Source organism: Meles meles, chromosome 18, assembly GCF_922984935.1.
Source record: "Meles meles chromosome 18, mMelMel3.1 paternal haplotype, whole genome shotgun sequence".
Lineage (NCBI taxonomy): Eukaryota > Metazoa > Chordata > Mammalia > Carnivora > Mustelidae > Meles > Meles meles.
This window is the reverse complement of record NC_060083.1, coordinates 50,154,680-50,180,327: the sequence shown is the minus strand read 5'-3', so window position 1 is coordinate 50,180,327 and position 25,648 is coordinate 50,154,680. Positions and strand designations below refer to the sequence as shown.

At 39.2% G+C, this 25,648-nt stretch overlaps 1 protein-coding gene and 1 pseudogene across 1 annotated transcript in view; one reads left to right on the top strand and one right to left on the bottom strand.

The window, feature by feature from the left end:
• The window catches only part of SMURF2 (SMAD specific E3 ubiquitin protein ligase 2), a 118,723-nt gene that overhangs the window by 24,906 nt on the left and 68,169 nt on the right, over window positions 1-25,648 (top strand). The gene's annotated exons all lie outside the window — the stretch shown is intronic.
• Window positions 5,668-5,857, bottom strand: LOC123930414 (annotated as a pseudogene).

Below are 25,648 nucleotides of genomic sequence, written 5' to 3'. Positions count from 1 at the left end.
GAGCCTGATGAGGGGCTAGATCCCAGGACCCCGGGATCATGACCTGAGCCGAAGGCAGAGGCTTTAAACCACTGAGTCACCCAGGCGCCCCGAAAGTCTTTTTTATTAGTCAAGTTAATTACTTTTACTGTCAGAACTTTTTTTTTTCTGCTTTTGTCAATTACATTATGGCTTTATTGCTAAAATACTTGCTAATATAAACACTCAAGTTTTAAAGCTGGCTGGGAAGGAAGTAATTACCTTAACCTGGGATATGTGGTTCTTTAAGAAGTCTGTGGATTGGTTCCAGGTGAGTACTGTGAATCCCTTAGGTTGTATGTAAAATTGTATATGTGGATACTTCCCCCCCCACCCCTGGCATTAGGTCCAGTTTCATATTATAAAAAAAAGTATCTTAGGTTAAGTGGCTTACTCAGCAGTGGTCTCCTGACTCCTGTTTTGGTGTGCATTCCCCTGTTATGTCATGCTGTCTGCAGAATTCTGAATTAGTGTACTTTAAAAGTTTTTAACTTTGCTATATAGTGAGAAGGGGAAAGATCAGAGTTGCCTTGATGTGGGTAGTCAGCTTGAACTATGAAGACGACTTGGTACTTGTTCCTGCTATTGCGATTGACTTGAGACGAGTTACTTGGTTTTTGTATATTTTGTACATCATTTAAAAAAAAACTAAAAAGGGGCGTCTAGGTGGCTCAGTCATTAAGCGTCTGCCTTCAGCTCAGGTCATGATCCCAGGGTCCTGGGATCAAGCCCCACATTGGGTTCCCTGCTCAGTAGGAAGCCTGCTTCTCCTTCTCCTACTCCACTAGCTTGTGTTCCCTTTCTCTCTGTCAAATAAATAAATAAAATCTTAAAAAAATAAAAATGAAAAAACTAACAATGAATGAGTTAAATGTATATGCATGGCAAATTTAGATTGTATAGAAGATTATACAGTGAAAAGATTAATTTCCACTCACTTCCTACTTTCTTAATGTGCCTCTGGATGTAATCAGTTACCAGTTTTGTTTTTTTGTTTGTTTTTAAGTTCGTTTTTTTAAAAATTTTCATTTTTTTAATCTTTAAAGACCATTTATTTATTTATTTGACAGAGAGAGAGCGAGAGATCACAAGTAGGCAGAGAGGCAGGAAGAGAGATAGGGGGAAGCAGGCTCCCCGCTGAGCAGAGAGCCCAGTGTGGGGCTGGATCCCAGGATCCTGAGATCATGACCTGAGCCAAAGGCAGAGGCTTAACCTACTGAGCCACCCAGGTGTCCCAGTCAGTTACCCGTTTTATCTATCTTGTGAATTGCCTACTGCTGAAGTAGAGGATGGTTTCGGTTTTGTCCCCTTCTCTTGGTAACTTATCCTCCTATTCCTTTTGGGAATCTCTTTTGTCCCACTCTCAGTCCCTGTAATTCCAAAGCCCATTTCTGGATTGAAGCTGTGCCAGTCTTCAGCTAGAAAAAGAAGCATGAGCAAAAGCAAAGGATATGAAATGTTAAGTTATATGTGTGGAGTAGGGTGGGTAGGGGAAGGAAAGGAACACCTGAGGTCAGACTGTACAGTGACTTAAATGATAGGCTAAGGAGTCTGGGTTTTATCTAGTAGGGACTCAGAAGTTAATAAAGATTTCAAACAAGGGAGAACTTTTGGATTTATAATTAATTCTGCATTCCTCCCAACCCTAACTGTAAAGCCCTGCCTTTTCTGCTTTGGACTCTCTCTAGACCCATCCCTTACTTTTCCATTCTTACTCATTCCACCACCCTAAATCAGTCTTTATTATATCAGACTGAGGTTGTTGCTGTAGTTAACAAATAAATGGTTTCTCTTCTTTGAGTCTTTTGTCCTGCAGTCCATTCTGGACATCACTATCAGATTAATCTTACCTAGAGCTTTACTTTGGTGATGTATTTTTCCTGCTTGGAAACCTTTAGTATTTCCCTCTTGTTGACGGACAAAAGGGAGAATCCAGACTTAGTTTGTCACTCAAACCGTTCCAGACTTAGTAAAATCTGGACTTAGTAAAATCCGGACTTAGTCTGTCACTCAAACCATTCCAGACATTAACTCAAGTCTATGTCTAAGACTTACTTTTTTCCTTCATTTAACCTAGGTTCTAGAGAACTTGTAATGTTCATTTTTACCCTCTCGTTTATCTTGCCCCTCCATTTAAAATTTTGTCTTTGTTTTTTTTCTTCCTCCTGGGTTATCTCTTCTCCAGTCTCATCTCTACTAATGAAAAATCATACCCATTTCTAGAGTTCAGTTAAAATTATACCTCTCTTGTACAGCTTCTTCAGAAGTAGTTTGAGTTCTTTCCTCTGAAATCTCAGAACTCTTTGCTTGCATTTGAGACACTTGTTACTTAATGCTTTCTACTGTGCTTGTCTTAACTGCCTTACTAGATGATTGAATTTTGTTATAGTGTTTATTTTCCACACACAGTGCCTCCATATACTTGCGTGCTTGATAAATATTTGTTCTGTTAATTGGATTTTCCTATTTTGGGCTGCCTTTTGTGCTGGTGTGTTTTAGTAAATTGGTTTAGCACTAATTGTTTAGCACTAATTTGATAGTAGTTGTTTTATGTTTCTTAGTCATGGTTTCCCAACTAGACTTCAGGGTAGGAAATATGTCTAATCTGTACTTCCAGAATCCTTTCATAATGTATGTATAATGTTTCTCATTTTTAAAAAATAGTGCTTAGATGCTTTTGTCTGGCATGAAATATTTGACAACTGGTGAAAGGTCTTAGTTTTTTTAATAATGGAGAAAATTTTAAAGTGTTTCTCAGAACATGTTTCTGAAACGTATTTATATGACAAACACAAATATGGAATTTCTATAGCTTTAGATTAGATTATATTTTAAGGAAGTGGGTTTAGGTAGCCTTTTTGGGGGGGCACATATACAGGGTGATGCCCTTTTCTATAGTTCATATTTTCTAGAAATATAATCTATAATTTCCTTTTTTTTTTTTTTAAGATTTTATTTATTTGACAGAGAAAGATCACAAGTAGGCAAAGCAGCAGGCAGAGAGAGAGGGGGAAGCAACTTCCCACTGAGCAGGGAGCCCGATGTGGGGCTTGATCCCAGGACCCTGAGATCACGACCTGAGCTGAAGGCAGACACTTGACGACTGAGCCACCCAGGCACCCCTAGAAATATAATCTGTGATTTTCTATATATTTTCCTCTGTGCAAATAATCAAAAGCTTATCTACTTGAATGGTTGTTCTATAGGAATTTGTGATGAGTGTCTTTTTCTGTGTCTGATATTTGATGAGATTTTGTAACAACTTTTTTCTTGTTTTTAAATTAACATATAATGTGTTGTTTCAGGGTACAGGTTTGTAATTCATCAGTCTTAACACAGCCCCCAGCGCTCACCACAACACATAGCCTCCCCAATGTTCATCATCCAGCCAACCCATCTCCCCACCCCCATCCCTTGCAGCAACCCCAATCTGTTTTCTGAGATTAAGAGTCTCTTAGGGTTTGTCTCCCTCTGTGGTTTCATCTTTTCATTTTTTCCCCTCTCCTCCCCCTATATACAGCTCTTATTTTGTGTGGACAATTTGTTATGAAGTGTTCTATATAGTTGCTACATAGTATAATATAATACATTTTTTATCTTTGAGGGGATATATGTATGTATGTTTGAAAATTATATTTATATACTAATGGCAATTGAGTTTAATATTGTGTATTCTTTTTTTATTTTTTTAAAGATTTTATTTATTTATTTGTCAGAGATCACAAGTAGGCAGAGAGGCAGGCAGAGAGAGGGGGGGAAGCAGGATCCCTGCTGAGCAGAGGGCCCGACGTGGGACTCGATCCCAGGACCCTGAGATCACGACCTGAGCTGAAGGCAGCAGCTTAACCCACTGAGCCACCCAGGTGCCCCTATAAAGCAAATTTTTGAAATCTAAATTACTTAAAAGCCCAGGAAGTAGTAAATGTTAAGCATTTTAATTTTCATTTTTAATTATACAAGCATTATAAGTCTACATTCTCAATAAAAATTTCAAACAATATATGTAAGTGTATAGAGTAAAAAGTGTTCACTTTTTTTTAAAGATTTTGTTTATATGTTCTGGATATTGTATGTTATATATTATATATTATATATTAATATATAATATATAATATATTAATATATAATATATAATATATTAATATATTATATATTAATATATTATATATTAATATATTAATATATTATATATTATATATTATATATTATATATTATATATTATATGTTCTGGATATTAATCCTTTGTTACATTCTATTTTATTTCTTTTTTTAAAAAGGATTTTATTTATTTTTATTATTTATGTGTCAGAAAGAGAAAGAGGGGGAACAGCAGACAGAGGCAGAAGCAGGCATGCTGCTGAGCAAGGAACACAGTATGGGATTTGATCCTAGGACTCTGGGATCATGACCGGACCCGAAGGCAGGTGCTTAACTGGTTGAGCCATTCAGGCGCCCCCAGAGTGACTTAACTTTTAAGGCAGTAGTTTCTGAATACCTTTTTTTTTTTTTTAAACTTCTCTTTCCACACAGTTGATTTCTTTTAGAATTGATACATTTTCCTAAGAAATGAAAGCCTAGTAAACCTGTCTATTTTGTTAAAAAAAAAAAAATGAAATCTTGTATCACTTTGGACTGAAGTCTCCTCTTTGATGTTTTAATAAGCCTGTAATTATGGCACTTGGATAAGAGATTGATTCTAAGCATATATACATATAGAACTTGTGATCTCCAGCAGTTTTGAGCATATTTTCTGTAAGGGTATTCTGGAGGAAATTCTTTCATGATTAAGTGATTAGTAAACTGGTTCTAGCAATGTTTAATCCCTTTCAAAATATGAAATAATTAAAATTAAAAAAAGACAAAATTGATCTTGACCAAGTAGGCGTTTTCCTAAAATGCAAAGTTATTTAACTATAGAAGACATGCTAAGTGATCACCCATTAATAGAACGAAATGGGAAGAGCATATATTCATCCTAATTGATGGCAGGAACAGAGTTTAACATATATTAAAAAGTGATTAGAAAAAGAAGCTTAGAAGAAACTTTCTTAACTTGATAGTAAAATCATGAAGGAGGGGCATCTGGGTGGCTCAGTGGGTTGAGCCTCTGCCTTTGGCTCAGGTCATGATCTCAGGGTCCTGGGATGGAGCCTTGCATCGGGCTCTCTGCTCAGCGGGGAGCCTCTTTCCCCTCTCTCTCTGCCTGCCTCTCTGCCTGCTTGTGATCTCTCTCTCTCTCTGTCAATGAATAAATAAAATCTTTAAAAAAATCATAAAGAAAAAATCATACGGGAATGATCAAATGGTAGAAGTATTCTCCTTAGGATAAGGAATAAGTTCAAAGAGTATTACTGCTTTTATTCGTCATTGTATCATTATTGTAATAGGAACTACTTACAAGACAAGAATAAATATAAGAATTAGAAAGGAAAACATAAAATCTAAAATGGCCGGGGGCACCTGAGTGGCACAGTCTGTTGAGTAACCAGCTCTTGGTTTTGGCCCAGGTTGTGATCTCAGGGTCTTGAGATGGAGCCCTGTGTTGGGCTCATCGTGGAGTCTGCCTAAGTTTCTCCCTCTCCCTCTGCCCCTCCCTCCCTCCCTCCCTCTCTCTCTTTCACAAATACATAAATAAATAAATAAATAAATCTTTAAAAAGAAAACAAAACAGAAATGGCATAAAAACCTAGGGCTATAGACAATACCCTGCTTTAATGACCACCATGTTTAAGGGAGAATAAAGGACCCAACAAGAGTTGCACTGAGCTAATTTTTAATTAGCAATAATCGCGCCTCGGATAAACCTCATTGGCTACGATACTGCCACTGCGCAAAGCTTGAGCTAATTTTTAAATTCAAATGTGATAAACCTATTTCTGCTACTGTATTTGACAGTGTGAAGTTTTTCATTTACTTTTAATAAAGCCTCAAAAGTTGTTTGCCTCATTTGGGGAATAAAGCTCCAATGAGTGCTCGCTTCGGCAGCACATATACTAAAAAAAAAGCTTCAATGAGTCTTTTTGTGTCTAGGGTGGTCATTTTTAGGGTTAAACAGAGCAAGCTGCAAATTTCTGCGATTACTTCAGGATGTCATTACACTTTCTTGGAAGAAAAGCTTTCATATTGGTATTCACAGTGGTTGGTGAATTTGTAGTTCTCAATTGATTCTGAGGTCAATTATCCTCATTGCCTGTGCGAATTCATTCATTCCGTTGCCTGCTTTGTTAGCCCTGAATGTGGTATTGCTGCTATACGGATGGATGGAAAGGTGAATGAGGCACAATGAGGAGATCAGTTAGAGCTTCAGTGACAAAAATCCTGTAAGCAGATGTTTGATTTGTTCATATCCCGGGTCTTCCTGCCCAGAGTGAAATGGCTCCCACTGTGCCCCGCTGAGTGAAAAATTCTAATCAATAATAAAGAATTTCATTTCATTGATTACATTGTTTTTCAGAGATCAGAGAGTATAATGTTTCTACTTTATAAAACATTCTGGGGGTGCCTGGGTGGCTCAGTCATTTGGTTAATTATCCAGCCTTGGTTTTGGCTCAGGTCATGATCTCCAGATCCTGAGATTGAGCCCCACGTAGGGCTCCTCACTCAGTGGGGAGTCTGCTTGGGATTCTCTCCCACACCTTCTGCCTGTCTCCTCACTCGTGCATGAGCTCTCTCCCTAAAATAAGTAAATAAAATCTTAAATATATATAAACATTCTGATTTTTTGCAGGAGAGTGATCCTAATTATCAGTTTTTATTATGGTTCTATGTGTATATGTGCTTAATATTCCCTGTTATCAGGGTATTATATATAAAATCTGTCAGAACATACAATATTTGTATTACTTTGCTTTTATGTGTGTCCTGTCGTCTTTGTGATTTTTTTTTTAAAGATTTTATTTATTTGACAGAGATCACAAGTAGGTAGTGAGGCAGGCAGAGAGAGAGAGAGGAAGGGAAGCAGGCTCCCCGCTGAACAGAGAGCCGGATGCGGGGCTCAGATGCAGGGCTCCATCCCAGGACCCTGAGATCATGACCTGAGCCTAAGGCAGAGGCTTTAACCCACTGCCCCTTCTTTGTAATTTTTTTAAATAGATAAAATGCTCATCCCCAATTCTTTTATTTAAGTTGCCTCGGTTATTTTATTACTTCGATGAAGTTCATCCTGCGTTACTCCTCAGAAGGGTCCATGGATAGAATATTTCTTGAGTTCTTGTACATTTGAAAACAATTGTTTTTTTTTAAAGTCTTGATACTTGAAAGATCGCTTTGCTTGATATGAAACCTTTGGTGTACACTTTCTTGCCTTAAATTTCTTGAAAATACTTCCCCACAGTTGCCTTCCTATGTGTTCTTGAGAAGTTTGAGATCATCCTGTTTTCTTAGGAGTACTAATTTGATCTTGCCTGGAAGCTCTGGGGATTTCTCTTTGTCTTTGTGTCTAGTTTTACTAGCAGAGTTTATTGTTTGCATCTGTTTTCCCAGGTATGACAGGCCCTTTTCACGATGTAGATTTCCTTTCTCTTATTTCTGGATAGTTGTTTTGTATTGTGACTTTAAGTACTAGTTCTAAAAATCTTTTATTATTTTGTTTTTCCTCCTTAGAGACTCCCAATTATATGTATGTGTATTGACCTCTTTTTCTCCCTTTCATTTCAGTCTCTTTCTCTCTGCCTCCGTTTAACTCCTTCTTATTCTCTTTGTTGTCTTCCTGCCTTTCTTCAGTGATCCTTATCAGCTTTTCATCTGATTCTCTTCCATGGACACTTCGTGACCTTTTTTTTTTTTTTTCCCCCATTTCTGCAGTAGTTTTACTTTCTTCAGTTTCTGTCCTGAGTTTGGTCAATTATTGTTGCTTTTTCCCTCCTCCTCTTCCGGATTCTTTTCCACCTCTCTGTCTCCTTCTTCCCTTTCTGTTGTTCATTTTTGTACATCTCTGAACTCTTGTTTGAGCATATTTAATTCAACTAGGAGGGTTTGTCAAGAGTTTTTTTCATCATTCTTTTTTTTAAGGGGGGGCAGTTTTTATCAGCTGAAGTGTTTTGTTTCCATTTTCTGTATTTATATAGTATCTTCATATAAAATTCTTTTTTTTTAAAAAAGATTTTATTTATTTATTTGACAGAGAGAGAGATCACAAGTAGGCAGAGAGGCAGGCAGAGAGAGAGGAGGAAGCAGGCTCCCTGCGGAGCAGAGAGCCCGATGCGGGGCTCGATCCCACGACCCTGAGATCATGACCTGAGCCGAAGGCAGTGGCCCAATCCACGGAGCCCCCCGGGTGCCCCCTTCATATAAAATTCTTAATAGGTTTTTTTTTTTTTTTTTGCTACCTCTAAATCACATATAGTATTGAGGGCTATGTACAATGTATTAAGCATACTACTGACGCCGCAGAATTGTAGAGATGAGAATTTTAGTGATACCCATGATGCCTCTAATTAATTGAAATTGTGAAATCATTTATGTTACGTGAACAACAAACCAAGGAGTGTAGTTCAGTCCTGGAATTTAGGCTTGCCATAAGGGAATATGACACACTTAATGGTTATTCTTACATTGTTTGGTAAAAGGGGTTTATGTTAATGACTAACTATTTTACTAGCTAATACAAACATTTCGCCTGAGATGGAATGATACTGGAGTGGGTGTGGAGGAGTCAGTGGAAAGGGCATTTCTTGCCTCTGCTTCTGTTTTTATACTACACTTTCTCTTTGAAGTTGTTGTTCCTTCTGATTTTAAGGGATTCTGATCAATTCCCAACATCTTGGTTATAGAGGAGTCTCTTGTTAGGGATTCTACCTTTTATTGTAATAATAAATACCATGTACCTGTGTTGCCTAGTAAGGTTTCCCCTGTTTATTCAGAAGTAGAGCGTTGCTATGAAACCTTTTGTAAGCTGAAATTGTGTATAGCAAAGAAGTGATTACCGTTTTGTAGAGTCGAAATTCTCTTCTTCAGGATTTCTTTTGGGTAATGAAAACAGGTACTGATACAGGTCTGTCCTAAGAGTGAAGTGGCGTAAAGCAAACTTTCAGATAGTGGAGGACACCTGTATTAAGAAATTCTTTACCTAAATCCTCTTATCTAATTTTCAAAGTAATCTTATGAAGTAGGTGGGTACAAATATTATAAATATATAGTCCTCAGAAGACACTGATGTTGGTTAAGTCATTTGTATAAGGGCTCAAAGCTAGTAAGTATAGGGAAGATAGAATTTGAACACAGATGGGTTTTACTCAGGATTCTGTGTTATACTGTTTTCCAAAACCATTTAGATTTCTTGGCAGTTCTGGAGGCTTTTGAAGTCTTCCCACCATACCACCGGCCCCGCCCCTTCCCCAGGCAGTTCCTTTTTGTCTTTTCTCTTGAGCCAAAAAAAAAAAAAAAAAAAAAAAAAAAAGCGGGTTGTGGGGGCACACACGGAAGCATTTGTAAGTTCTTTAGAACCAGGTTTTAGGTCAAATAGGCCAAGTGAGTGTTTTGAATTAAGAAGATGTTTTTTTCTGCCCACGTCTCTTTTTGACAGCTGACTGAGTGTAATCAATTGGGGATTCATTTCATTTAATTGGTGAACATTCCCTGGGAGGATTGATGTTAGGAGTGTGTTGGGACACAGTGACTTAAAACCATGTGGTATAGATTAAAGAGGACATTTTGGCCATTTTACCTTCAGACATATGGACTAATGGAGAAATTTGTGATCATTGTGTCAAAAGTTAATTAAGTCAAAACTTACGGAGATTGAAATCCTCTCCCCCCTTTTAAAAGATTTATTTATTTGAGACAGAGAGCACAAGCACTGGGGAGGGGCATAGGGAGAGGGAAAATCAGACTCCTTGCTGAGTAGGGAGCCTTGTGCAGAACTCAATCCCAGGACCCTGAGATCATGGGCAGATGCTTAACTGACTAAGCCATACAGGTGCCCCACCCTTTTTTCCTGTTTTTAAAGAGAGGCTTAGAACCGCAATGATGGCTGGCTAATGGATGATCTGAGAGGCAATATATGATAGTGGAATGCAACTTCACAGGGTGGCTCTATGTTGATTTTCTCTAAACTTTCATTTTCTCCTGTAAAATGGGAACAGTATTAATCTAGAGAGTTTAATGAGCTAGTTCATGTAAGTGCTTAGCCTAGTGCCTGAGAAATAGTAAACACTCAGTGGATAGTAGTCATTGTGTAAATATTTTTACACCCATAAAGAGGCTTTGAAAATGAGATCAGAAGTAGAGCTTGGAATCTTGTCACATTTCACCATTTTGGTGTTGTTGTTTGCAGGTGGGGTGGGCATTGGTTAAATGCATTTTGTCTCACAAAACAGTAGATCGAGGAGCCGGTGTGTTCCATCAAGGTGTGTTCCTCATTCATCAAGTCCAGTTAATTTTCCTTTTGGGATCTGAAACTTTTACCTGTCAAGTCGCCCCCCGCCTTTTTAAATTAAAGATTTTATTTATTTGTTTGACAGAGACACAGCGAGAGAGGGAACACAAGCAGGGGGAGTGGGAGAGGGAGAAGCAGGCTTCCTGCTGAGCAGGGAGTCTGATGTGGGGCTTGATTCCAGGACCCTGGGATCATGACCTGAGTAGAAGGTAGATGCTTAACGACTGAGCCACCCAGGCACCCCTCACGTCCCCTTTTATACTTGTTTCAGAATTTAAATATCCACATGTGCCTCTCATGTTAAAAAGCTTTTCTTTAGCCCTTTTCCTTTAATTCCTATATTCTTGTAAAAAGTTTGACTTTTAGGTAAGAATAGCCTCCTCTCATTACTGTTCACATTTTCACCTTCCATTTTGTGCTAGTCCAGTCTTTGCTCCTGGTGAGGAGACTCGTGCCTTATTGATAAAACTAATGGAGACTTTTCTGTTTTAGCTTTCTTGACCTCACAAATTCAGTTGAAGGAGGTAATTTTAAGGATACCCTTGAGCTGGTTGAGTGCTGGTGAAAGTAGGGCCCCAGGGGATGTTTAAGTTTTCTTCAGTCCTATCCAAGGAAAGCTCTTAGCTGGAGCTTTCAAGAAGTTTGTAAAAGCAGCTTGTTCTTCATCAGTTCAGCTACTGAGCGGCAAACTCTGGGTATTTCTTATGGTTTTCTAAGGACAGTTTAAAAAACATATTTGGGGTAAATTTGTTTCAGCTCTGGATGGACCGTCATTTATTTTTTTTCTGCCCCCTGTGGTTGTCCTAGAGCCTTTAAATAGAAATTTTTAGGTCTGATAGTATTAACAGACAGTTCTCTTGCTTTACTGCTTACACCAACCTGTTGTACCAGTTTGGGTGCCATGGCAGGAACTAACTTCTTGTGTTCTCTGCTGGCTTGCAGAGTAACAGGTTCCCTTTCTTCTGTGGCATTTAATTTGAGCAGGATCGTATAATTTTAGAAATTCCCAATTAGCTGATAATCTCTCAAATGAAGTGGTTTTCTACTTGATGGAGACATGGCTTTGGAAGCCTCTTGTAAAAACAAACAAACTCTGATAGGATCTTTGGTAATGACTTAATCTGCATTAACTTTATATTTCACAACCTAGGGGCGAAAACAGTTGGTTATTTCCTCTAGTCACCTCAAGTGGCTAGTCTTTCCTGGTCATTCATTGTCTCCTTTTGTAAAACCACCCTGTTCACTGGGCTCAGGTTTATAGCTAATTTTCACACATATTATGAGAACATTTCTGGGTTCAGACGACATATAGTTGAAATACAAGTCGTTTCATGTCTCTCAGCTTGAAACTTGTTTAAAATACTAAATAGCTCCTTCCAGGAATCTTTTCATGATTTCCCAGGTCATTCTTCTAAACCTCAGTAATGCTTAGGGTGATTGTTTTACAGGTTTTCTCTACGTCTTCTGTATCTAAGCCTTTATTTTCTCCACCAGGAGCCTATGTTTTAGGATGAGGTTTTTTTTTTTTTGTTTTGTTTTTTTTCCCCCCTGCACTCAGGCCACCAGATTCATTTCCTGTAGACTTTAGGTCAAAACTGTTGTCTCAAGGCAGCCTTCTTTGGTGGGTGTTCTTCTAGGCTCTTCCTGTAGGAGGTTTCTGAATAGGCTTTTTTTGGTTTTGAATAGTTTACCTGTTTATTATCATGATTGTTTTTCCTGGCTTCTGTTCTCTTAGTTCTGTTTGCTTTCTGTCTCCCTTTTGCTATGTTATTTTAAAAATTCTATTCACATTGCCCTTCTTAGCTTCTTTTCTTAAGATTATTTGTCGTTCTTTCTAGCCTTTTGTGTAACTGAAAAATCTTTAAGATTCTTACCTAGTCCCAGTCTCCAAGATTCTTTTTCAGGACCTCACTTGGTTCCTCTGGAAATTTTATCTATTTAGAAATTTGTGGCTTATGCTGGTCTGGTTGTCCCTTTAATTCTAGTGCAGTGAAAATTGCTCAGACTTAAGGATTTTTAAATACTCTTTACTGTTTATAATCATGCTGTGGGGAGGGATGAAGTTGCCACAGTAGATGAGAGGAGGCTATTTTCTCTTTAGATTTTATCCATAAGCAAACAGCAAAATGTGGTGAAAAGAGTATGAATTTTGAAGGGAAAAGAATTTTCCTTTTCTGCTTGGTATTTTTTTTAAAGAGAGAGAGCTGGGGGTAGGGGTGGGGGGTGGAGAGGGGAAGAGGGAGAGGTAGAATCTGAAGCAGGCTCCATGCTTAACCAACGCAGGGACTTAATCACATAACCCTGAGATTGTGACCTGAGCTGAAATCAAGATCTGGACACTTAACCGGCAGAGCCACCCTGGTGCCCTGTGTGGTATTTTTAAGGCTCTGAGTCGTCTTCTCCTCATCAATAAAATTATATCCATCTCTTAAGATTGTTGTAAGACTAAAAGGTCAGTTTCAATAAACGATGATACCTAGAAGAGAGTATTTATATACCAAAGTTTTTTTCCGCTTAAGGAGTAGACTTCAGTTAACTAACCTTATTGTGCTAATCATCAGTTGTGGGACCCCTGGGTAGTGTAGTTGGTTGTCTGACTCTTGATTTTGGCTAACATCATGATCTCAGGATTGTGAGATTGAGCCCTGTGGCATACTCCAGTCTCAGCAAGGAGTCTGGGAAAGTTTTTCTCTCCCTCTCCCTTTGCCCTTCCCTGTGTGTGCGTGCTCTCTTTTTTTCTCTCTCTCTCTAATAAATAGATAAATCTTGAAAAGAAAATCATCAGTTGTGCACCTTACATTTACACAGAGTTATGGGTCAGTTATTTCTTACTAAAGCTGGGGGGTAAAAAAAGAAACAGACCCCTGAGACCATTAAAGTAGTGAAGTCCAACATACTGAGATTGTCATTCATTCAGTAAAGAAATATTTATTAAGCATTTGATCTGTGTCAGGTGCTGTGGTAGGAGAAGAGGTGGTAAGACATCTTTCTTTCTAAGGTAGCTCACAGTCTGATATTTCAGTTTATTTTGGTAAATGCTGTGGTAGAAATAAACACATTACCATGAGAGGACTGAGAAAGAAGAATCAAACTTGGCGGGTAACTCAGTAGGTGTTAAGGATCACTTTCTGCTGGGAAGTGATGATTGTGCTCAATTTTTAAAGACTGTTAAGATTTAACTAGGTATGTAAGCTGGGTAAGAATGAAGGAGGTATTCTATATTGAAGGAGTATAGTGAGATTAGGCTGGAGAAGATGGTGTTCAGGGACCAAATTATAAAGTGCCCTGTGTGCTATGGTGTTTTGGCAAGCCCTTGAAGGATTTTAAGCAAGTAAGTGATACAGTATGAGTTCTGTTTTAGAAAGTTTACTCTAGTGGTTGTATAGATGATGGATAGAGGTTAATTTCCAAGCTTTCTTGATGACTGTGTGGATTGGTGATACTGTTAAACTTGAGGGGGAGAGGAAAAGATAAAATTTGATAGTGGGGAGAACCCTAAAAACCATTACCAAAGAGAAAAATAAAGGCTATTAGAGATCCAAATTGGAGCATTGAATGAAGAACTTTTATTGCTAAGCAGGGAACCTGATCTAGCGCAGAGTTAGGGAGGAGTGAGAATCATTTGAGGAGTGAGAAATGAAGACCTTTTAAACCCCAAGATTATGAGACAATCTCCGTTCCATATTAGGAAAGCAAAGTGCTGTTGGTAGGCTGGTGACATATGGATTTGTTGGTCAGATAAGCCATTGACTGGCCAGAAGTGACCTGTGTACATGTCTTGAGTGCATATAGGTGTTCCTGTTTTGAGATTATGGTGTATAGCTAGCTGCCAGTGCATAGGCTAACCTGTGTTTTGACTGTACAAAGAATTAAACATAGTTAAACTTGGTCTCACTCACACAATGATCACTTGGTATTTGATTTAAATCCCCAGAAAAAAATACTAGAGCAGTCTTTTTTTTTTTTTTTTAAAGAACGTATCATTCTATGTTTTCCTCCAGTATCTTGTTCAGAAGTTGTCTATATATGCAGTCATTGGCTTGATCTATGGTTCTGGGGCAAGTTGTGTGTTTCTTGGAGTCATCTGCTTCTGGAGTTATTTTAATAAATCCACTGGTCTGGATTCGTAGCTTGTTTTCACTGTGATACATAAACCCATGCATCAGCACCTTAAAGCTTGACCATTGTAGCTGTTGACAACTACACTGTCAGGTGGACTTGAAATGGTCCCTTGAGGTGAGGTCCTTTCCAGAGGAAAGTCACTTACAGTTATTGGGGATAAGACTGAGTAACTCAGGTTAGTCTCTCTCAGTATTTAGCTAGATTTGCATGTAAGAATAAGTTTTTAGTGGATTTGGGGCCCAGTTTTGTTGGGCACGTTGTAATGATTTCATATGGAGAAAGTCTGTGTGTGCTCTGAGGAAACAACTGCATGACCACTGATGCTAGTGGCAAAACTTTAGGCTAGGAAGAATGAAAGGTTTCTGAAACAATAGGGGTAATAGGAACAGTGGAGTTTTTAGTTTAAAAAAAAAACACAACATTACAGAGCTTCTGTTTAACTCCTCTAATGAAATGAATTCCTTGATCATCTGACAGGAAGGTAGGGGTTCTTCATGTTTCACTAAGCAGTGAACCTGCTTCAGTGCCTACATGTTCATTGGTAGCAGCATATCCTGTAGGGGAATGCCTTTGTCATTTTTGAGATAAGTCATTCCACAAACAATGTTAAATCAGAATTGACAGAAGTGGGTATCTGTAGGATCAGAGCTGGGCATAATTAATTTTTGAATTATTGCTCAGCAGTTATGTAGTTCTCCATTATCTGAGGAGGAAATGATGTTGCAAGAGTAAGTTTTGAACAGTTGAAGGGGGATATAAAAAGTGAACAAAAAAGTATTTCATAAGAGGTAAGATGGTTGACAGAAGTGTCAGATGTTGCTTGGAAGTAACAAGAATTGGGTAGCACGGGGGGCCCATCGAGTACGTAGAGAAAGTGCCCCCAAATGCAAACAGGGTCTGTATGTCTTAGCAAGATAAGCAGTGGGCTTCTGGTGCGAACAGTGCTGTTAGATTACTTATGGAAGGAGGAAAGTCGGTGTTTCATTAAGAGCCACTGTGATTCTAAGGATCATAATTCCATTGATACCCTGAGATCTTTAACAAATCTGTAGTCCTTTCCGTTAGTTTTCTCAAGGAGCAATAGGGGAGTATTACAAAAGACAATACATCTTTGTTCTAAGAAGGCTCAATATGAGAATTATTCTTTTTTTTTAAGATTTTATTTATTTATTTGACAGAGAGAGATCATAAGTAGGCAGAGAGGCAGGCAGAGAGAGTGAGAGGGAAGCAGGCTCCCTGCTGAGCAGAGAGCCCGATGTGGGACTCGATCCCAGGACCCTGAGATCATGACCTGAGCTGAAGGCAGCAGCTTAAACCACTGAGCCACCCAGGCGCCCCTATGAGAATTATTCTTGATAATCACTTCAGGTTTAACTATTGGAGTGACTGAAGCAGAGTTTTGTAAGGATCGATTTGAATTCTTTTTTTTTTTTTTAAGATTTTATTTATTTGATATATAGAGATAGATCACAAGTAGATAGAGAGGCAAGTAGAGAGAGAGGGGGAAGCAGGCTCCCTGCTGAGCAGAGAGCTCGATGTGGGGCTCGATCCCAGAACCCTGAGATCATGACCTGAGCTGAAGGCAGAGGTTTAACCCACTGAGCCACCCAGGCGCCCCTCGGTTTGAATTCTTAATGGGGTGAGCACCATATATTCTGCCTGTGCCAGTAAAATTTTTAGTTCAAAGAGTACAGGTCTTGTCTAACGGTGGGTTAGGAGAGGCCAGAAGTCACAAGACAACAGTGGTGTCTAGAGCTGCAGTAATTTGGTTTTGTGCACACTTTTCATTTGGGATCTCTAAATATATGCCTTCTACAGACGCTGCAATCTACAGAACAAGCCTCAACCTAGTAAATTATACAGAGGAGAGGTCATGCTAATGGACTAATAGAAATTGGTAAAAGTTGGGAGACTGGGAGGATAATAGCGTTATTGGTGATACCACCGCTATTATTCTTTTAGTACAGTGAGGAAGAGTAGAAAGGAATTTAAGGTAGAAACAGAAGACCCTATACCCACTAGGAATTTATAGGTCTGTTCTTGAACAGAAAATTATTTTCATCTTGTCTGGTAACAACAGAGAATATAATAGAGTATTATGAATATCTTCAGAGGTGTGTCTGTACTCTGTCTGTAATTTAGATTGTTGGATTCCTTTCTTGAATTTTTAAGGGACAGTCACTTTTCTAGTACCTGAATTTTTCATAGGTGCAGCATCTCCCCAGTTCTTTATCTGTCATAGGAGGAAATGTTGGACTTTAAGTTCTTTAATTTAAAGGGACATGTGGGCCTTCCCTCCCCTTCTCATTGTTTCAGAGTTCTTTGATAATATTCTGTTATAATTCACCTAAGTAATGTTTGCCAATCTCATTAGTGTTGGTTTTAATTTGTTAAGGAGCTGAAAAGACCTTGTGGTGGTCTGCCTCCAGGTCTATATCCAAATACTTCCTAAAATTTCTAAAATCTGATTATGAATGATTTTGCTTGCAATTTTAGATTTCGGTCCAATCTACTTTGGTAAGAAAGGCTTCTGGGATGGCCAGAAGCACTTTTCTATGTCTTTAGCTTTCTTTAAACTTTCTTCTGATTTAGGATATGTGAGCTGCATTAGGATCCTGCCTTGTTTTTTTTAATTATCTTTGCCATTCTGTTGGGGAAATTAGTAGTCTGTATAAGCTTGCGAAGTTCTGGAAGGCCTGGAAGTATAGATGTCTAAAAGTATTCTAAATTCCTTAGAGAACTTTTGGTTCTTAGTGGGTTTGGAGATTCCCTCAGGTACTAAAATTTAAAAACAACAGCATGACCTACTTTTGAAGAGTGATACATAGCTGATGGAGATTGCATGACTGTCTGTTCCTCACTATGTGGGTGATTAGCAACAAGGGAGGAGATTGGACCATTATATTTAAAGGAGGAAGATATTAGGGAAGCCTGTGATGATAAACAGAAAAGTATGAGGTCTTCATCTGAAGAATCAGAACATTGGGATTCTAGAACACTGGGGGAAAGGCTAAGCTTTGGAGGCAGGAAGTTAGGCACCGAGATTAAGCTGCCTTTTCTTTAGCTTTTGCCAGGGAGTCCTTCAAGGAATTTAGTTATGAGATATTGAGGAATTTAGATGTCTTGGTGTACCAGTTTAAGAAAGTAGACTGTTGTCTTGGGGGTTTTGCCTCCTTTGGTTCTAAGGTATTGCAGAAGTAGAAGTCATTACTGAAATCATGATTTCCCTAGTGGCTGCTGCAATTATAAACTATCCATGGTGTAATTATACCATATTATTAGAAATGTATATGAACTTGGACTCTAATGAATATACATATACTTGATTCTTTGAATTGATATCCCCTACAACAAATATCAAAAAGGAGATTCCTGGGGCGCCTGGGTGGCTCAGTGGGTTAAAGCCTCTGCCTTTGGCTCAGGTCATGATCCCAGGGTCCTGGGATCAAGCCCCACATCGGGCTCTCTGCTCAGCAGGGAGCCTGCTTCCCCTCCTCCTCTCTCCGCCTGCCTTTCTGCCTACTTGTGATCTCTGTCAAATAAATAAATAAAAATCTTAAAAAAAAAAAAAAGGAGATTCCTTTACTTTGTGTTAGACAAATGTATACACAAGAGTTCCTAGGCACTTGAGAGGGATCCCGTAGGCTAGTGCCTGCAGTCCTTAAATGTGGCCCAAACCACGAGTTTTCTGAGGAATCTCTTCAACAAGACACAGGTGACTGACAACAGACCTATACAGGATGGATCCCCTCTCTTTGTGTCACTCAAGAAAGAGACCAAATTTCCTCTCCATCTCTACCCATGAGACACCAGATGGCTCTGAGCCAGAATAAACAGAAACTTTTGGGACAGAACAGAACAAATTCAGAGCTGAAATCAGCTGAATCACTATCAGAAGGTGCCAAAACCCTGCTAAACCCAGGGTTCAGTTGGTTCTTAAGTGTCTGTGTCTGTCAGCTTCACTGGCAGTGCAATCACATGATCTCTCTGGGACCTCCAAACTGTTAAAGCAGTAACGACTCTTAGAGACCAAAGACTGAGCACTAAGTGAAAAAGCTTTATTGCTAAGCCTGAAACCTGATCCAGCCAGGAGTTTAAGGAGGCTCTCAAAGATGAAGCTCAGGGCAGGAGAAATGGGATGAGTGGGTTTTTTAAAGCCAAAAGACCGTGAATTATCTTTATTTCATATTAGAAGAGCCAAATCTTTGAGTGTTGCTGATTGGTGATACGTGGGTTTGTTGGTTGCACTGGACTGGCTGGAGATAGTCTGTAGCATATGTGTGGTACAGAATTATGTCTAGCTGCCTCTATTTTGTACATAATCTGTGTGAATTAGGACTGTGTCACCCATCTGCTTCATTGGCATCATCAGCAGGCTAGGTGGCCAGGTCAGGGTTCATCAAGAGTTTAGTTTTGGTTATGAGGGGATGGGTTTTAGGAGAAAGGTCTGGGTATGGTTCTATAGGTATATACTTTGAAATGTGGTCTAGTACCGAAAAATACCAGCTTTAATGGGTCTTAATCTATTCTTATGTAGTAGTATACTAATTACCTGTCGATGTACAGTAAATCACCCCAAAACTTAGTTATGTAAAAACATTTATTTTATTTGAGAAACTGCAATTTATACAGGACACGACAGGCTCAGTTTGTTTCCCTTCCACTCATCGTCGACTGGGGTGACTCAAAGGCTGGGACCTATGTTATCTGAAGACTGACTTACTAATGTTCACTGGCAGCTCAGCTGGCTGCCAGCTGGGACCCTAGCTGGATCTCTCAGCTGGAATTCCTACAAGTGGTCTCTTTACGTGGCCTTGGTCAGTTCCAAGGTGAGTACTCAGAGAACTAGATCACTTCCAAATATTATACATTGGGGATTAGGTTTCAACATACGAAGTTTGGAAGAACACAAATATTCAGTCTATAGCATACTTATTTTCCAACTATATCAAAATTAGATACCTTAATTTCCATAAAAGAACACTTTATTGAAAATAAAACATTATATGAGATTTTTCCAAATGTAGAAATAAAGGTTTATGAACTACAAACAATGAAACATTTTTCATAGATTTTTACTTCATTTTTCACAGATCTTATTACAGGGCCCATCACATTGTTGCTACAATAGATGCTCTTGAGGATACAAGAACCTAATAACTTTTTGAAACAAAAATCCTAAAAATTCTGTCCTTGCAGGGTAAGTGATACTCAGATCATTGTGTAAAAGTGCGATGCGTCTGAATTTTTCTAGTGGCCGAGAGAGCTTTCAGAGAATGAGTTTCTCAGGTTTTCCAGATACAGTGGAACTTATGTGTAGGTCTCAGTGGACAACTTGCTTTTTAGAGTGACTCTTCGTAGCAGAAAATGTGTACATTAGCTGTACTCTAGAGTTTTGTTTTTTTTCTTAAGGGAATGCAGGTATATCTTTCATGTGATAATTAAGGTCTTAATCTCTTACTCCGAAATGGTTTTTCCCCGTTTAATTAAATCTGGGTACAGATTTTGTCTATTTTGAAGATAAAATTTTGTCTATTTTTTGTGACAAGGTACAGTTATTTTCAGTTAGGTTTTTCAAACAGAATCTTTGTTAATTAGTAATTTGAATGAAAAAGCCTGGTGCTCTCTCTCTCTCTCTCTTTTTTTTTAAGATTTTATTTATTTATTTGAGAGAAAGTGAGCCAGAGAGAACACATGCGGGGGGGGGGGGGGGGAGGAGGTGGAGGGAGAAGCAGGCTCCCCCTGAGCAGACTCCCATCAAAGACAGATGATTAACCAACTGAGCCACCCAGGTGCCCCTCCCTTTTTTAAGATTTTATTTATTTATTGACAGAGAAAGTGAGGGAGTACAAGCAGGGGGAGGGGCAGAGGGAGAGGGAGAAGCAGACTCCCCACTGAGCATGGAGCCCAAAGTGGGGCTCAATCCTATGACCCTGGGACCATGACCTGGGCCGAAAACAGACGCTTAACTGACTAAGCCACCCAGGTGTCCCAAGCCTGGCTCATTAAAAGAAACAAACAAACAAAATGAGGGGCATATGTGTGGTTCAGTCAGTTAAGTGTCTGCCTATGGGCTCAGGTTATGATCCCAGGGTCCTGGGATGGAGTCCACATCGGGCTCCTTCCTCAGCAGGGAGCCTGCTTCTGCCCCTGCCTGCTCTCCCTGCTTGTACTCTCTCTCTCTCTGACAAATTAAAAAAAAAAAAAATCTTTAAAAAAAAGCCTAACAAGATGAATATGAAAAAACATTAGGTAAAACTTTCAACTGTACCTAAAAAATGTAAGTATATAAGATCCTTTGTTACTATTTTAATGAGATTCTCAACCTAGAATTATCTGGAAGAGGATATGGATGACCTTCTGAATTTCCATAAATCATTTAAAAGTATGTGTGTGTGTATAAGTACATAGTTTTCATCAGACTAACAGCATCAGCACACCTGGGAACTTAGTCCTGGGACCCTACTCCAAACCAGCTGAATTAGAAACTCTGAAGGTGTCCCTGTGTCTGCCCCCCCATCTATTTTTAATAAGCACTCCAAGTGATGTGATGCATGCTACAGTCATTGTAAGGTGATAGAGTAGATATACTCAAATACTGCAGTAGACCCTTTTGTCCCATTATTGTGTCTAGTGCAGTCTGGAAGCAGATGTCTGACCTATCATCAGAAGGTCATTAGTAACCTAACACTATTTCACAATGCTTACATGATTCACCTGACTTCATCTCATCATGTAGGCATTTTATCACACATTATCATAAGGAGAAGGGTAGGTACAGTACAGTAAGATATTTTGAGAGAGAATACATCCACATAAGTTTTATTACAATTTATTATAATTGTTCTGTTTTATTTTTAGTTATTGTTAATTTCTTACTGTGTGTAATTGATATACACACAAATCTATGACAAAGTTTAAGAAAAATCTTGAATATACAGGGTTGAGGACTGTCTACCATTTCAGGCATCCGCTGGAGGTCTCGGAAAATGTATCCCCTGTGGATAAATACGGAGTGTTGTAATTTTACATGTTGCCCTATAATCTGCACTAATCTACACTAATGTTAATTTGCTGATGTGATACAGAACCTGTTGAATACAAGATTCTGTTATAAGCATGTTCATACGTTCTTGTCTGCATAGCAGTTTTTTGAACACAAATACTGTTTTTGTTGAGATTTAAGATTAGAACTAATATTTGAAAACATCTTGGTGGTAAAATGTTAATGACTTTTGGTGAAGCACATTTTGGTCTATGACAGTACTTTGGCAAGCACTGTGGATTACCTTTATCTTAAGACTTTTTTTTTTTTTTTTAAGATTTTATTTATTAGGGGCGCCTGGGTGGCTCAGTGGGTTAAAGCCTCTGCCTTCGGCTCAGGTCATGATCTCAGGGTCCTGGGATCAAGCCCCATATCAGGCTCTCTCCTCAGTGGGGAGCCTGCTTCCTCCTCTCCCTCTCTCTGCCTGCCTCTCTGCCTACTTGTGATCTCTGTCTGTCAAATAAATAAATAAAATCTTTTAAAAAAAAGATTTGATTTATTAGAGCAAATGAGCAAGAGAGAGAGCATGATCAGGGGAGAGGAGCAAGGGAGAGGGAGAAGCAGACTCCCCGCTGAGCAGGAAGCCTGATGCGATGCTCAGTCTTAGGACCTGGGACCGGGACCTGAGCGGAGGGCCGACACTTAACCAACTGAGCCACCCATATGCCCCTATTTTAAGACATTTTTGGTTACAGGTAACAGGAAAACAACCCAATCTGACTAAAGTAAAAAGACATTATTGGAAGGATATAGTTTTGGCACCCAGGTGGGAAAGTCCTGCCTAACTTTAGATAAGGCAGGATCCAGGAAATGAAAAGCTTCAGGAACTGACCCAGCGAATCCCAGTGGCCTACTAGGGCCATTTAGAACTCCATTTCAGAGTGCTTCCTAATTTTAGTAGCTCTGACTCCTACTACTAGTTTCGTAGGAGAGTGGATCTAACTGGGTCACTGGGTCTGGTGGCTGCGCATCCAGTCAGCTGTGTCCATGGATCGGGATCACACTGTAAATACAGCCATGGATACCTCTACGATTTATGTTGGAGCTATAGATTACATTTTATTGAGCGTAGAGTAACTTAGAGTGTTTTGATATCCTGTTAAGGTTAAAGTGAGGCTACCTGATTTGCCTTTTAGCAATGAATAGCTTTCTTTTTCCTTATAGTAACTCTCTTTAAAACATAAGGCATTAGAGGGACACCTGGGTGGCTCAGTCAGTTAAGTGTCTGCCTTTGGCTCAGGTCATGATCCCAGGGTCCTGGGATCCAGTCCTGCATCAGGCTCCCTGCTCAGTGGGGAGTCTGCTTCTACCTCCCCCTCTGCCTGCTGCTCCCCTGCTTGTGCTGTCTTGCAAATAAATAAATAAAATCTTTTTTAAAAAAAGACATTACAAATTATATTTAGTGAATATTGTAAAGTTGCTTAGTAGAATCATCCCATTATAATCTTGGTTTATTTTTGCACATTTTGAATAAGGTACAGGAACATGTCTTCATCTTATAATCAAACCATTTAAACATGAGACAGTATATATTTAGTTTATGCTTTTTCCTTTTACATATGTTTATTTATAAATATATAAAAATTTGTATGTTACATTAAAAGATTTGGTAGATTTCAGATGCTATATTTTACATATATATTTTTCTGTTTTCTTTTTTTTTTCCATTTTTTATTTTTTTCAGCGTAACAGTATTCATTCTTTTTGCACAACACCCAGTGCTCCATGCAAAACGTGCCCTCCCCATTACCCACCACCTGTTCCCCCCACCTCCCACCCTTGACCCTTCAAAACCCTCAGGTTGCCCCAACCTCCCACCCCTGACCCTTCAAAACCCTCAGGTTGTTTTTCAGAGTCCATAGTCTCTTATGGTTCGCCTCCCCTCCCCAATGTCCATAGCCTGCTCCCCCTCTCCCAATCCCACTTCCCCCCAGCAACCCCCAGTTTGTTTTGTGAGATTAAGAGTCATTTATGGTTTGTCTCCCTCCCAATCCCATCTTGTTTCATTTATTCTTCTCCTATCTCCCTACCCCCCCATGTTGCTTCTCCATGTCCTCATATCAGGGAGATCATATGATAGTTGTCTTTCTCCGATTGACTTATTTCACTAAGCATGATATGCTCTAGTTCCATCCACGTCGTCGCAAATGGCAAGATTTCATTTCTTTTGATGGCTGCATAGTATTCCATTGTGTATATATACCACATCTTCTTTATCCATTCATCTGTTGATGGACATCTAGGTTCTTTCCATAGTCTGGCTATTGTAGACATTGCTGCTATAAACATTCGGGTACATGTGCCCCTTCGGATCACTATGTTTGTATCTTTAGGGTAAATACCCAGTAGTGCAATTGCTGGGTCATAGGGTAGTTCTATTTTCAACATTTTGAGGAACCTCCATGCTGTTTTCCAGAGTGGTTGCACCAGCTTGCATTCCCACCAACAGTGGAGGAGGGTTCCCCTTTCTCCACATCCTCTCCAGCATCTGTCATTTCCTGACTTGTTAATTTTAGCCATTCTGACTGGTGTGAGGTGATATCTCATTGTGGTTTTGATTTGTATTTCCCTGATGCCGAGTGACGTGGAGCATATATTTTACATATATATTAACTGAGTGTTTGAAGGGGCGTTGTATATAAACAAGTATCCATAAATTTTTGGCCCTTTCGTTGTCAGTAATTTTTCTTCTGCCACTGTTGGTAAGGATTTGGCATTATGCCTTTCATTTAAATTCTACAAAGTTAAAAATGATCATTTGAATAGAACTTGGAGAGGGTGATGCAAATGGCACTATGCCATTATAAAAAGAATCCAGGAAATGTGATGCATTAGTCCTTTGCACTGGAAATTTTACTGGGACATACTTAAACTTTTGGCTTGCAGTGGAATAAGAGGGAGGAACAGTGGAAAAAGGAAGCCTTTTGTTTACTGTAAAACAAAGCCATGAATTAGCCATAGTGATATTAGAACAGGAGTCTAAACATGACACATCTAGGCAGATTCCATTGGAATGGCGAGTTAGGTTGTGACTCAATCCTGAGCCCTCCTGTGGAGCTTCAGAGTTTGTACGACCTCAGTATTTGGGGTAGTTATTGAAGGCATACTTTGCACAATTTTCTAGGCCCTGGGGATGTGGTGGGGATCAATAAGTTTTTGACCTCATGGAGTTTAATGTTCTAGTGGGGAAAGATCTGAGGAACTCAAGGGTTAATTGGCTTAGCTGTTTATGTTTGAAAAATGCAGGTCTTTATGGATGTTTAAAACTGATAATTCCCGGGGTGCGTCCGGGTCATGATCCCAGGGTCCTGAGATCAAGCTCCGCATCCCGCTCCCTGCTCAGTGGGAAGCCTGCTTCTCCCTCTCCCACTCTCCTTGCTTGTGTTCCCTCTCTCACTCTCTCTCTCTCTGTCAAATAAATAAATAAAATCTTTGAAAAAAAACCCCCACAAAAAACTGTTTTTTTGTGAATCTAGGACAGGGCAGGGAACACATAAGATGAACCTAGAGCATTTTCTAGTGTCACAAATTATGCAGTTATGCCACCTCTCCCCACAATTATGTGCATATGTCAAAGGAACACAGAAACCAACTGAAAAAACTCCCAATGGCCAAAGCTGGAACAGCTTGAGCAACAGAGTAAAGTAATACTGAATTATAGCCCAGAGTATAAAATAAATATTTATGAGTCCATACTGGTATAAATAAATAAATGATTGAATAAATAGATAAATGGAGAAGGATAGACAAATCTCCCATGCAGAATTCCAAATAATTTATGTGGACATTCCACAGTTAAGGAGGGGGGAAATAACTCCCTGGTTCTTAAGTGTGGGATGCACATAGTGATTTCCTTCCAAAGCGTACAGTATGGAAAGGAGGATAAAAGAGTACCTCTAGAGTTGAGAAACCCTACAAACACTACTTCAGCCAGGTCAAAGTTAATATCAACACTGGTAAGTCACCCTTGACATGGTATCGTAAGAGTGGCACCTTTACCTTTGTGGTCTTCTTCCCAACGACTCATAAACCCAGAATAATCATGAGAAATCAGACAGATTCACTCGAGGGGCATTCTGTGAAATAA